Source organism: Crinia signifera, chromosome 19 (genome assembly GCF_055691185.1).
Source record: "Crinia signifera chromosome 19, ASM5569118v1, whole genome shotgun sequence".
In the NCBI taxonomy this organism is placed as follows: Eukaryota; Metazoa; Chordata; class Amphibia; order Anura; family Myobatrachidae; genus Crinia; species Crinia signifera.
Window position 1 is genome coordinate 44,688,334 of NC_139226.1, and position 14,956 is coordinate 44,703,289.

General features: G+C 45.1%; 1 protein-coding gene across 3 annotated transcripts in view; it reads left to right on the top strand.

Annotated features, from left to right (window-relative positions):
• The window catches only part of LOC146042463 (3-beta-hydroxysteroid sulfotransferase-like), a 49,957-nt gene that overhangs the window by 2,569 nt on the left and 32,432 nt on the right, over positions 1-14,956 (top strand). Inside the window, exon 1 of one of the 3 annotated variants that reach the window (XM_083162456.1) lies at positions 10,775-10,929. The exons of 1 other annotated variant lie outside the window; for it this stretch is intronic. The gene's annotated coding sequence lies outside the window, so the exon portion shown is untranslated. Of the gene's footprint in view, positions 1-10,774; positions 10,930-14,956 lie in introns of those variants that run through there. One more of the 3 variants, XM_083162454.1, reaches the window with a different exon arrangement.

The following is a 14,956-nucleotide window of genomic DNA, read 5'->3' on the forward strand; positions in this document are numbered from 1 at the left end:
TTGTGTATTATCACTGTGCCTGTTACGTAGTTAGCATATTGTTCCTGTCAGAATCAGCATAGTGTTCCCGCAGCCAGCGTAGTCAGCATCAGCCGGAGCTTACGTAGTTATCGTAGTCAGTCAGCTTTACACGGTTAGCGTAATCAGTCAGTGATTATTACATTGTGTTGGAACCATTGACCATTTTAACCTGCCTGACATGACAGGTGTGAATGTGTTCCTAAAACACTCCCACTATCCACTCCAGCACTGAAGCGTGGCGAGCGCATGCGGTACGCGTCCTCCTGACCTGTTCATACCCCCACTATCCACGTCGGCGTGGAATTGATTTTCTAAAGTATGGTGAGCGTAGCTCGCCACCGAGCCCGAAGTGTGGTGAGTGCACGCGGATTATTTGATGTGTAATCCGCATCCGCTTGTCATGCTTCGGGCTCGGTGGCTCGCTGCGCTTGCAACACTTTATTGAAAATCAACTCCACGCCGGCGTGGATAGTGGGGGTATGAACAGGTCGGGAGGACGCGTACCACGTCTGCTTGCCACACTTCCGGCTGGTGTAGATAGTGGGGGTTTGAAATGGCATTTGCCAGTATGTAACCTGGAGCACTGGTCAATGCGTCCTTTTTGTGCATGAGATGCACTTGCGCACTGTACCCCCCTTTGTGCATGAGCCACAAGTGCTATCGAATACCTAACCCTGTCCGTCTCCCTGAAGCGGACACGGGCAGGGTTGCCGTACCCTGCCGCAAGAATTACTGAGACGCACTAGCGTCTGAGATGCTGGTGCCCGCATGATCGCCTCTTCGCCGGCGTCCGCCCCTGCAGGGGATCTGGCGTTTACCGGCTCTATGTGAGAGGCGCTCACTAGGCTTGCCAGAGACACCAGAGACAGAGCTGCAGCTCGTGGGGACAGTACTTTGACTGGGACACTATGCTAACTATGCAGGGCTGCCGCGGGGACACTATGCTGACTACGCTAGGCAGCCATTGGTCTACACTGACTACATAGCGTAGGCTGGTGCTGTGATAATACACAGATACACAATCTTTATAAATAAAAGGCCAACTACTTCACACCTCTGAGGTGGAGTACTGCCAGTGACCACTAGAGGCCACTTTACAGACCAAATTACTCTTTTTGTATGCTAACAGATGTCATAACAGAAAGTAAAAGCAATTTTAGCAGGGACACTGATATGGTTTAAACTTTCTGGATATGGATAGAGGGAGCTTTGAGGTGGGGTGGGGTGGGGTGGAGAGTGTGTGGGCTAAAAACTGGCACAGCTCAAAGTTAAAGTACTTTGCAGAAGCTGACATTTCGACGGGCTTTGTAGTAGTAGTAGTATCAGTAGTAGTAGTAGTAGTAGTAGTAGTAGTTTAGTAGTAGTAGTAGTAGTTTAGTTACTTCATAGTGGTCAGACATGAGCAATTAATAATTGGTGCCAAATTACTGTTCATGTATTGACTGCATTGTGCTTACAATCTTTTTTACTAAAATGTATTTTTACTTTAGGTTGTGCTGACCTGTACAAAATTTAATAATAAGGAAGTGGAAGTTATAACAAAATAAGGTTTAAAGGAACATAAAATGTTCACAAGAACTAAATAAAATATCCTCCAAGAAACGGTAGCGGTGAAGGATTCTGTACACTTAACAATGTAGAGACTTTGCTGAGTGCATTACCTGCAGTCATCTTGTGTGTGGATAGATATTATTGGAATGTAAAACAGACAAATTCATTAATATGTAAATAAATATGTGCAAGAAAATTGAATTCTATATCAACCAATGTGAGAGCTAGACTTCTACTTAGAGGTTATTATAGAAGGGTTCACAGCTGGGTCATATTTGAAAAAGCTGTATTGGGGTGGGCTCCAATTGTGCTACCCAAATTGTACCTTCTGTATTCTAAATCGCCTAATCAATTGGTTACTCCACAGTGTTAATCCAATATATTATGAAATACTTCACCATTTCTCTTGGCCACAAAATAACTTACCCAAATCTAATTCTTTTTGCACAAGTTACATCTGCCCCACCTACAGTGCACATGGTTTTGTCCATTTGCGAAGGAAGTTGCCTTTGCGAGTGAACCAGAATAAGGGCCAATATGTGTCTCTACACTAATTTACCACACATTATATTTTTTACATTCATTTCTTTTGCCACCTTTCACTACAGTGGGGTAAGTGTGATAAAGCACTTCCTTGTGATACTGGTGTTTGACAGTGAGATTCAGCAAGATCCACATAATTATTTACTTCTAGTTCATTCTTTTCTGACAAAATCCTTCTTAGATGGACAAAACCATGTGCACTGCAGGTGGGGCAGATGTAACATGTGCAGAGAGAATTAGATTTGGGTGAGTTTTTTTGTTTCTGTGCAGGGAAAATACTGACTGCATGATTTTACACTGCAATATAGATCTCACTTTGAAGAAAAACCCCACCCAAATCTAATTCTCTCTGCACAAGTAACATCTGCCCCACCGCAGTGCACATGGTTTTGGCCATCTAAGAAGGATTTTGTCAGAAAGAATGAACTAGAATAACCCCCCATCATATGCTGTTCTCACATAGACAAATGCACATGACCAATGACAGGATTTTCTCCTACAAAGGATGTAATATTTTAATACTAGTGAAAACCAGTTTGACCTTACAATCACTTCCTTGCTATTCCCCGTACAAGGTTTTTCACATTAATTAATTCTTTATTGTATTTGTTTTTCTATTGTGTATATCTTATATTTTTTGGAAACTAGTTTTTATTGGTTATTAAAGCATCATTGAGTATACAAGAAAATAACAGTGGTTACACAATATCGTGCAAATCTGAGATAGTATATATTTACTTTGGTGCAGTAACCAATTGATCACAAGTATAGTAGGAAATGCAGTTAGAGTTTAACGAATAAGCAGAGGGAGAACACAGAGGACAAACGAGGGGAGTATTTGAATGGTGAGGGAGAGGGTAAGGGGGGGGGGTCCGTCATCGTGGCACTAGTGTGTCAAATTCTGTGTCATATAGGATTTGTAGAGTGGAAATTCTTTAAAGGTGAGCCATGTCGCCCAGGTAGTGGTGAACTTCGAGGGTGATGTGTGCGAAGTATAGGTGAGGTCTTCCATGCTCATATGGAAATCCACTCTCTGTGGATATAGGGTGTTGCGTGAGTGTCCTACAAAAGCAGGGGATAGTGGCCCTTGCTGCGTTTACTAAGTGCCGCAATAGCAAGTTTTTATATTGGGAAAGTGGCATGTCCATCAAGCTGAGGAGCCAAAATTCGAGAGTTTTTGGGACTGGATACACGGTAAGGTCCCTGGGGTGATTTTGTGAACATGCTGCCAAAAAACAGTCAGCACACTGCAATGCCACCGTATATGGAGGGGAGTGCCTGGTGATTGTTTGCATCTCCAGCATAAGGCCAAAATGGATGGAATCATTCTGTGCACGTGTTCAGGGCAGCGGTACCACCTGGACATTTTTTTGTATTGGTTTTCTAAGACCTGAATGGAGGTTGAGCTGGCTAAAGTGTATCGAAATGTGTGAGACCACTGTTCCTCTGTAAATTCATGCTTCAGGGGAAGACTGGCCAAACAGAGTTGGTATAGTTGTGAAAGTAGATGTCTGGGTATTGAATCAGCGAGGCATAACTTTTCAAAGGGGGTGGGTGTCCATCCTATGGTGCGTGTGGGCGAGGAGGTTATGAGGTGTCTTATTTGTAAGTATGCCCAAAAGCAGCTGGAGGGTAGGTCATAATTCTGAGTCAGTTTAGTAAAGGATCAGAGTGCTATGGGACCTATTAGGTGGGACAATCTAGAAAGGCCAGCCTTGGCACAAATAGAGAGGGATGTTAGGGAGAGTGAGTTTGGTGGTAAGTTTGGGTGATACTGTAAAGGCATGGGAAGAGAGAATTTTGGGTTGAAGGTTATTGTGTGTCTATACTTTTTCCAGCAACTCAGAGTTGGGTCTAAGGTTAGATTGATTCAGCCAGTCTATGTCCCTTCGTACTCCAAATAAATTGGCCTGCTGCAGCTTGAAGCTCCCTGAAGAAGGCTACCGGTATGGCAATGGGCAGAGCCTGCAGGAGGTACAGGACCTTCGGTAGTACATTCATTTTAACAGTATTAACTCTGCCCATCCAGACCAGATTGAGGGTTGACCACTTGTTAAGATCAGTCTTAAGTTTATGTAATAATTGAAGAAGGTAGAGTCTATAAAGGTCTGCTATGTTGCGTGTCAGAAGAACCCCTAGGTACTTAAAGTGTGTAGGGTGCCAGGTGAATGTAAAGGATCCACAAATCCCTTCTATGAAATGAGGCGGGGTGGTTATGTTTAACGCAATAGATTTTGTTGGGTATATATGTTGTGCAGATGCACAGCATTGATCAGGCGCTGGGGGGGATGGGATAGGAAAACAATAAGGGGCAGACCGTGGGCCTTATTTTGGTTCATTCTTTCTGACAAAATCCTTCTTAGATGGACAAAACCATGTGCACTGCAGGGGGGGCAGATGTAACATGTGCAGAGTGAATTAGATTTTGGTGAGTAATTTTGTTTCTGTGCAGGGAAAATGCTGACTGCTTTATTTTTACACTGCAATATAGATCTCACTTTGAAGTAAAACCCCACCCAAATCTAATTCTCTCTGCACATGTTACATCTGCCCCACCCGCAGTGCACATGATTTTGCCCATCTAAGAAGGATTTTGTCAGAAAGAATGAACCAAAATAAGGCCCCGTGAGACAATTGGGGTAGGGATCACGTGGGGGGGGTTAGTTTATGAGATTGGGACGAAAAGGTAGAGATAAAGAGAAGTAGTAATGCAATTCAATGAGAAGGGTTATAAATAAAGATAAATAGAAAAAAATGAAAAAAATGAAAAAAAAAATAAATAAAAATAATTAGAAAAATAAATAAAAATAAAAATAATAATAAAATAAAATAAAAGTTGACCAAATATGTTTACACTCTTTATGTGAGTAGGTAGAAGCAGTCCAGGTTTTAGGGAGGTTGAATAAGCTTGCCCTGCACTATTCTGACGGCTATGCCGCTTGCTGCGGCTTTGCAAACTTACACACTTTCACACGCAAGGTGCTTTGTCAAGGATGACTTTGCGTGTGAAACGCGTTGGGTAAAGCACAAGAAGCCCCCCAGCAGAAGAGGAGAAGCAACCCCCTGCCAGACGATACTGCAGAGCCGCAAACGAAGAAGCCGGCAGGTGACGTCACCAGCTGTACGCTCCGGAGTCCCGTCGTAAGTTTGCAAAGCCGCAGCAAGTGGCATAGCCGTCAGAATAGTGCAGGGCAAGCTTATTCAACCTCAGTAAAACCTGGACTGCTTCTACCTACTCACATAAAGAGTGTAAACATATTTGGTCAACTTTTATTTTATTTTATTTTTATTATTATTTTTATTTATTTTTCTAATTATTTTTATTTATATTTTTTTTTTTCATTTTTTTCATTTTTTTCTATTTATCTTTATTTATAACCCTTCTCATTGAATTGCATTACTACTTCTCTTTATCTCTACCTTTTCGTCCCAATCTCATAAACTAACCCCCCCCCCGCGTGATCCCTACCCCAATTGTCTCACGGTCTGCCCCTTATTGTTTTCCTATCCCATCCCCCCCTAGCGCCTGATCAATGCTGTGCATCTGCACAACATATATACCCAACTAAAGCTTCCCAATCAGGCTGCTCCTACCCACGAGCGCAAATCCTATAAAAAGGATTCCATCCTTTTACAAAAGCAATAGATTTTGTGTAATTAATTTTGAAGTTTGAAAGGGTGCTGAATCTAGTGAATTCGGACGTAATCGCTGGGAGAGAGGTGACTGGGTCGGAGATAGTGGCCAGCAGATCGTCGGCGTACAAAGCTAGTTTGTAGTCATGAGCCCCTACTTTTATGCCATGGATATTTCGGTTGGCTCTAATTGCTCAGGCCAGGGCTTCCATGCAAAGCACAAAAATTAGCGCGGAGAGAGGGCAGCCTTGTCTCGTCCCTTTTTTTTATTTTAAAAGGGTTGGAGAAGGTTCCGTTTACTCTAACCTTTGCCATAGGGGAGCTATATAACGCCAGTATATGCTGAAGACAAGTAGGACCTAAACCTAAATGACTAAGGACCCCTTCAATAAAGTCCCAATCAACTCCGTTGAAGGCCTTCTCGGCATCGGTGGACAGGAAGACCACGTGGGCAGCACCAGCTCTGGCGCCATGTATAAGATCAATAATTTTGGATGTATTGTCTTTAGCCTCTCGACCAGGGACAAAGCCCACCTGGTCTCCATGTACCACACCAGGGAGAAACGGGTCCAGTCGGTTTGAAACCAGAATCTATAGTTATGGAATTGCAGGCCTTCAGAAACAAGGGGAGTAAAGATGACCAAAATGCTTTATAGTAACAGACAGGTATGCCGTCTGGGCCAAGGCTTTTTCCTATTGGGTGGCCGCTAGGGCTGCTTTGAGTTCCTCCATCATAAAGGGTTGTCTCCTTCTGACAATTTGGGGAAATTAATTCCATTTAAGTAATTCTTGATCAGTGACTTTGGGTCTGACAAGGGTGATTCTCAAGTTGTAGAGGGTGGAGTAGTAGTGTTGGAACTATTCTGCTATCGGAGGGAGTGTATAAACCATATCTCTGCGGGAGTTCTGTACTGAATGTACATAAGACTGTAGTCTTTGAGCACGGAGAGCACGGGCTAGCATGGCGCCAGACTTGTTGCCCCATAAATAATATTTGTGTCTGCATTTACCCAGGTCCCTCTTGGAAGTATCACTTAGGCATTTTCCCAAAGCATGTCTGGCTTCAGTTAGGTCATGCAATACTTGAGATTCTAAGGATATGATGCGTTTGAGGAGGAGTTGTCTCTGTGCCATTTTTTCTTTTTTAAGCTGTGATCCTAATTGTATGCACTTGCCTTGGATGACATATTTGTGAGCCTCCCAGATAGTCATTGCTCCGACATCAGGGGTGTTGTTAAGTTCAATGTAGTTTGTTATCGCAAATTTGAGCTCTGCTGTGATTCGCCGATCCCGAAGGGACGAGGAGTTAAATCTCCAGGCCCAGGGTTTAGCCGTAATTGGAGACATTTTAATTGAGGCAAAAACAGGTGCTTGATCTGACCAAGTGATTTGGCCAATTGAGCTACAGGGAAAAAATTGTAGGAATTTATGATCTACCAAGAAGTAATCCAGTCCGGAATACATATTATGTGGGTCTGAGAAAAAAGTGTAGTCTATTACTGTAGAGTGGTGGATTCACCAAAGGTCTATACGTTTATAATTCGTGAAGAAGTCTATGGTGGTTTCTGTGGTCACGGATGAGTTGGTCGAGGGTGTACAATCCAAAGCAGGGTCTAGAGACCAGTTAAAGTCACCACCCAGTATAAAGGCGATCTCTACGTGTTCATGCCTAAGCTCACGTAAAAGAGTGGATCTCTTCTGTTGAGCCCCTTCACATTAAAGGAGCACAGTTTAAAGTCTGGAGGGGTCCTGAGGTAGTGAGGGGGATGTGCTGCTTAGGTCCGGAGAAAGGTGATAGTTGGGACAGAAATCTTAAAAACAGGTTCTATCCCAATTTGATGTCTATGCGATCCCGATTCGATTTTGACTATATAGTCAAAGTTGAATGTCAAATCATTCTGTGTGTACACTGCATAAGTTTTAGTAATAATCAGTGGGAGTAATGGCTATTGATTGTGTTTACCACTTGAAACCGGTTTACTACATTGAACATAAGCATAAGTAAACACATTTAGGGCCTTATTTTGGTTCATTCTTTCTGACAAAATCCTTCTTAGATGGGCAAAACCATGTTCACTGCAGGTGGGGCAGATGTAACATGTGCAGAGAGAATTAGATTTGGGTGGGGTTTTACTTCAAAGTGAGATCTATATTGCAGTGTAAAATAAAGCAGTCAGTATTTTCCCTGCACAGAAACAAAATTACTCACCCAAATCTAATTCTCTCTGCACATGTTACATCTGCCCCCCTGCAGTGCACATGGTTTTGTCCATCTAAGAAGGATTTTGTCAGAAAGAATGAACCAAAATAAGGCCCTCAGTCATTTTCTGTGCTCCAGTTGTATACACTTGGCAGTAAAAGTAATTTATATTACTAGTTGGAACTGCAAATCTTACTAATGAGAACAGAATACTAAGAAGTGGATAAAACTATTTTTATGTGGAAGAAATTAAAGTGAACCTGGAACAAGCAAAATGATGCAAAGAGTGTTGTGTTTAACAAAAAGGATTGCTTGGCAATTTGCACACCTATTTTGACAAATTCCATTGGCACTCAAAGGGTTAAACAAGTGTGTAGACAAAATTGAAGCCATGCCAAATACATCCTCTGTAATATAAAAAAATAGCAAATGTTGTTTCTGGAATAGCAGACTTTTAGTGTCTATTGCTTCCTTTATTTTAGCTATCTCCTATATATTGTCCCAGATCTGTCACTCTGTGACTGTGGAGGTTATTCTGATCGGTGCGGCCAAACGTGCGTACGTTCCATTTTAACGTACGCTCTCCGTACGCGGCCGTTGGGGTTAAGTCCACCCACAAATCAGCCGCATATGTACGCCTAAGGGGAGTGGCGTACAATTGAGCGTACGCCAACGTACACGGACGGACCAGCCCTTAGACTCCGACAACTGGCGTACAACAGAGCGTACGCCACCATTTATGGACGTCTCTCGTCCGTCTTCCCGCCGACTTCTTGCGGCTATCTGAGCGTACGCCAGCTTGTACGGACGGGTCCCTATTGTTTTCAATAGAAAACTCAGCTTATGTCACCGCTCGTGAGAGTGAGCGTACGTCCGTGCACGCTGGCATACCCTTCACATATATGGACCTGCAAATCTTGCCTTTCAACTAGAATTCTGACAATTAATTAATTATTCTAATTGTTATTCAATTATTGTTTTCTATTAACTCAATTGAAGATTGTGTGCAAAATAGTGGGCATGGGCTTAAAACATTGCTGAAACATCCTTTGTAGGTGTTAGATGTGGTTTATGTTATTGTATCATAAATACAAAACCTATGTTTGTATTAGAGTGAACACGTTGACACATGTCGACTTGTGTAGATTGAGTGTGCTACTGTGTAAAGTCTATGAAAGCACGTAGTGAATGTGTATAACTGTTTAACAAATACCTACCTTAGCATATATAAGCAGGTCTTAAAAAGATTCTTACCTTAAATTAAACAAACCTTTAAATGTAGAGAAGTATAGAAAGACAAGCTTCCAATGTGTTTGAGTGCTGTGTGTGGCTTGCAGGTAGTGAAATCATGGTTTTGACTTAATAGACTGCAGCATTGCTTATTACATTCAGGTGTATGTGTTTGAGTAGTAATCAGCGTAAATTAGCAAACCCAGGCGCACGCTGGCATGCGGTATCTGTAGGGGTGGTCTGAGCTGGCGGTTGGCGGCCGCCTGTTTTGTGTCCGAAATGAACGGTGCTTTAGCCGATCGTGCGGTAGTAGCACCGTTCATTTTTGGTGCACACCCCCGTGTACGCCCATATTTACGCCCATTTTCCCTCATTATTTCGGCCGCTCCCCTCATCACGCCCCTATGCCGCCCCCAATGCCCGTACTCTCGCATACAGGTTTTTTCGCACGGAGAGACCCGTCCGTAAGCGTTGTGGAGTGTTCGCGCCTGCGCATTGGCGATTGTACGCATGCGCAGATCATGAAAAACCCCGGAACGTACGCGTACGGCCCGGCCGCACCAACCAGAATAAGGCCCTGTGTGTATAACACTGGGTGAAGTCATAGAGTGGCAGATCGAGGCTATAGTCTATCAACGCAGCGGTCACCTCCTCACAGCAGAGCAGATGGTTATTAAGCTCTTTTGGAGATAAGTTGATGGTGGATGGGTAACTGAGACGACCTCCTCTTGAATCCTAAATAACGGTCTGCTGTTAGGCGGCGGCCATTTTGCAAGTGGCATTCTAACAGGAGGAGCACAGGACAGGAGGATCTGCTGGGCCCGGCGGGCAGCAATGGACCAGGCATCAGCAGGGAGGAGGGGGAGATCACACGCCCTTACCCCACATGCCGCACCCAAACATCCCCCACCAACAGCACACCCGGACACCCTCCCGCACCCCCAGCAGCACCGCACCCATCCCCACCTCCATTCGCAGCACACTCGCATACGACTCTCCCCCACCTGTGCCCACCCCGCACCTAAGCCAAAGACAACTGCAATACCCCCACATTGCCACTCCCCCACCCACGCCATGCATGCACACACCTGCTCCTCTGCAAGCGGTACCACTACACCCCCGAAACCGCACCTACTGTGCACACAGTACGCCCATACTCACCCGTACCAGACCTTCACCCACCCGCATAACTGTCCCTCCCCCAGGTTACCCATTGACCAAGTTTATACAGCCTTTACTCTGTGTTTTGACATAATATTCTCCCATGCAGTTTAAGGCCAGTAATGACAAGTGCAAGGGCCCCGCCGGCCCCGCCCTCTTCATCGGCTAGCTGGCTGCCCTCTCCCGGAGAGGGCAGCTTAAAAGTAGGCAACCCTGCGCAGGCCCCCTCCTGCCTTTTTTTGTTATCCTTCAACATCTGGGAGTTTTTTTTTTCCTCACTAAGCATAAAGTTCACAAGGAAATCCTTCCATATAGTTGACTGAACTCTAGATGAAAACACGAGCCTTGAAGTATTGTGCTGATAGCGATGGAATGCAGGCTTTGTACCCACAGAGAGAGTTCCTGCCTTACATACAGAACTACCAATGAGAACGCAGTGACCTTAGACACATTCTTATGCTAATAAAACACCGCTATAAAGTTCTGTAACAGTACTCCCTGTGTAGCCCCTTATTTACATAAGCCAGCCTGCTTATACTCTAGCTGTGCTTGCTTCATTTTGTATTAGCTGCTGGAATACAACTTTTAAGGTAAGAAGCAGAACAATTCCAAAATATATATTCTCAATGTGCCACATCTGCAAACTTGTTGAATGCATTTCCACAAATAGAACATAACTGGAGGCAAAAGTGTTTTAATATTTAAAATCGTTCTAGAAAAATATATAATACTGTTAGTGAACTTTATATCATTTGTGATTCAGATACCTTCTTTATTTCTAGTCTTGCTCTTAACTGATTATTGTCCTGTAACTTGCCTTATACATTTACGCTGTATGCATATTTCAAATATAAGATAGATTCTGTTGATATTACGTGGTGGACACAGAAAGGTTCACACGGTTGCTGAGCAATATATTGCTCAGTGTCTCCTGTTCATCAGCGACCAGAGATGGTCGCTGATGAAAAGGAACCTCTGCTGGGGGAGCCGCAGAGGTAATTAGATGGTCGCAGGAGCAAGCTCCTGCGACCAGCGATTACAATGGGGCAGAAAACGGGAGCGCGCACCCGGCGATTTATCGCCAGGGCACACTTCCATCACTGGCAATATGGTCACCTGCGACCATATTCCCAGCGATTATAGCCCCTATAGCCCCCGTGTGTACACAGCATTATATAAGTACTGCTCTATACAGCTGTGTAAAGGAATGCAGTACATGTATGGAATTTTAATTTGTTGTTGCAGATATTAAAAGAAAAAGAAATGGGCACAAGCTCTGATATACTATACTAGTAAGCCTGCTCGAAGCAAATGCTTCGAATGCTAGTATGCTACCTTGTGATTGTGCATGTGTGAGAGAGAAAGAGATGTAGTTTCACTCGCTGCCAACAGATGGCAGTGTTTCGGAGACACAAAAAAACGGACACATATGTTAATGGAAAGCAAGAAGTGACAATATTATATTTCTCTAGAAATTTTTGTCCCAAGCCAGACATGCCCAGAGGGTTAATTTTTGGAAAGCGGTACATCTGTCAGAATGAACTTAGGTCTACAGTCATTTGTTCGACCCCACTAGGTCGACTGGCAGGAAGGTCGACCTGACTTAAGGTCGACATGGGCCAAGGTCGACATGACTTAAGGTCGAATTTGCATAAGTGTCGACATGAGGAAGGTCGACTGGCCATAAGGTCGACATGGGTTTTTCACTGTTTTTTTATCCGAATGTCGACACAGTCGACATGGACACAGTTGGCAATGATAATCGGACCCTCGCATCGCTCGCTTCGCTCGCAATGCTTCGGGCACACTATTTTATTCTCCCACCACGCCCTGGTGGATGGTAGGGCATGAAATACCGCCTGTCGGCACATGTCAGCTCAAAAAACAGTGAAAAACCCATGTCGACCTTATGACCAGTCGACCTTCCTCATGTCGACCTTTATGCAAATTCGACCTTAAGCATACCTCCCAACTGTCACGATTTTAGAGGGACAGTCCCGATTTTCGGGTCCTGTCCCGCTGTCCCACCCGCGGCAGGCATTGTCCCGCTGCGGGGGGGTGGCAGTTGGGAGACCCCCCAATCTAGTAGAATAGACGCTGTGCGCATGCGCACAGCGTCTATTCTCGTATGAAAATGAGGCCTCGGCTAATTAGCATAAGCCGCGCGAGTGTCCCTATTTCTCCAGGTCAAAAGTTGGGAGGTATGCCTTAAGTCATGTCGACCTTGGCCCATGTCGACCTTAAGTCAGGTCGACCTTCCTGCCAGTCGACCTAGTGGGGTCGACCTAATGACTGTAGACCTAAGTTCATTCTAATAGATGACCGCTTCCCAATTTTTGATGGACTGACTCACTCAGAAGAGGATTTAGACCACATGGAGCCCTATGCAAGATACTGGTTTTGGGCCCTCCACCCTCAAACAACCCATAGCACTATATTATTGCAGGCAGCATCGATAGAGTAGCTTTGCACGTGCACAGTTTACCGATAAATGCTCAGCTGAGCGACCAACAGCATTGCGCACAAAATCCGAAACAAGCTCTATGGGCCAGATGCACTAAGCTTCAAAAGTGATCAAATGGAGAGCGATGAACCATCATCCAATCAGCTACAGTCTATGACATGGCAGGTAGGAGCTGATTGGCTAATGGTGTGTACACGGTGAGATTCCCTTGTTATTCGACTTAAGATTCGAGGGCTGTACAATCTTTTCTATCTCTGTACAATTCATACAATCTACATTATATTTACACTATATAGTCATTGCTGCCCTGTCTATCTGGATTTCGATTTGTGCTGTCCCGGGAGCGTGCATAGGGATCGCAAGGTAAAAAAACCTGTGCGATCTGCGTGCGATCTTGACTATATAGTCAAAATCTAATGTCACATCTCACCGTGTGTACACAGCATTACTGTTTCTCACCCTTCACTTTATCACTTTTGAAGCTTAGTGCATCTGGCCCTATGTCTTTTGGAAGTAGGCCAGTGGTGTAACTAGCGCTCCGCAGCCCTAGCGGTGGCGGGGGCGCCGGCTCTACAGGGGCACATCAGCACGGGGAAGAACGCTGTACATGTATGCCCTGGTCAGCCCTCTCATTACTCCCCCCCCCCCCAGACACTGAATATGTGTGCCCTGCGCTGCCCTTTAACCCCCCACCAAGATGCTGGAAATGCGCGCTCCCCCCCCCCCCCCAGATTCTGGAATTGCGCACCCCCCAGACGCCGGGGAAATGTCTCCCCCAGATGTAAGATATGCGGGGAAATGTCTGGGGAGGGGGCTGCTGTGGACGGTGATCCTGGGAGCAGCAGCAGGACTAGGTGAGCAGCAGACACCGCACAGCACACAGACACTTCGCCTTGCCGGGACACCATTGCCGTCTGACATTGACTGACCGGTGTGTGGGGGGGGGGGGGGGGGCAGTATTTATAGTTACGCCACTGAAGTAGGGGTAATACCAGGGTCACATATAAAATAAACTGACTGCCCACATACAGTGGATGAGACCATTTTGTGTGTCCAAACATTTTTATCCTATCAAAGCGGCTTTGGGAGAGTAGGCAGGTGTAAGTGATATCGTGATGTTTGGTAGTATTTGCACAATGCTCTGGGACGTTTTGGAGAATCAGGAGATCTTTAAGGGGGCCCTTGGGATCTACTGGTCCCTAGGCAGGTGCCTAGGTTGCGTGGAAAATCCGCCTCTGGATTCACTCCCCCCCCCCTTCCCCCTGGTAATGGCTCCTGGTGTGAGGGGGTGGAGGGGAGGAACCAATATACTCCGTAGTACATAATAATAATATTCTGTCGAATTTTTATAACCCTATTTTCCAAAAGCAGATTTTTTTCATCAGTGAGTGCTGACATCACTAACGGCAACGTTTTAAACTGTAATATGTGCTTATAAAGAATAGTTATGAATTAATTACCCAAGTTAAGAAATCTACTGCATATGAATATACAGATGGAGCCGCTCTCTTTCATCGCCGCCACTCGCCAGAATCTTCCCGCTGGTGGAGAAGGACTCCATTAGACTGGGACGCACGAGGGTCTCACACGCACGCGCATCCCAGTCAGTTGGCGGCTGGGCAGCGTGACCCTGCCCCTCTCCGCTTCAGGGAGATGGGCAGGGTTAGGGGGGAGTTTGGGGCGGCGGTGGGGACCGGGGAGGTAGCGGGCAGCTCAGTTGGAATGGGGCAGGTGAGTGTCTCATGCGCGTGCACCCCCTTCCGACGGCTGGCGGGGGTGACAGGCGCTCCACCTGTACTGTGTAGATAATTTCCAACATAGTGGCTCAATCAATATTACCAAACTACCATAACATTAAATGGGGCAGATGTTTCCTATTCAAATTTCAGAGTGCCCGGAATGCCTCCTATGTCAAACTTCAGGCTGGCTTTCATATCCACCATGAACTGGCATTTAGTGGGAGGAGCTTGTGACTGCACTACTGGAAAGTCTGCTAGAATGCTGATTTGTAAATAGAAACATAGAAACATAGAATTTGACGGCAGATAAGAACCACTTGGCCCATCTAGTCTGCCCCTTTTTTTAAACATGTTACCTCAAACCATATTTGATCTTTATTTTTTTGTAAGGATATCAATATGCTTATCCCAAGC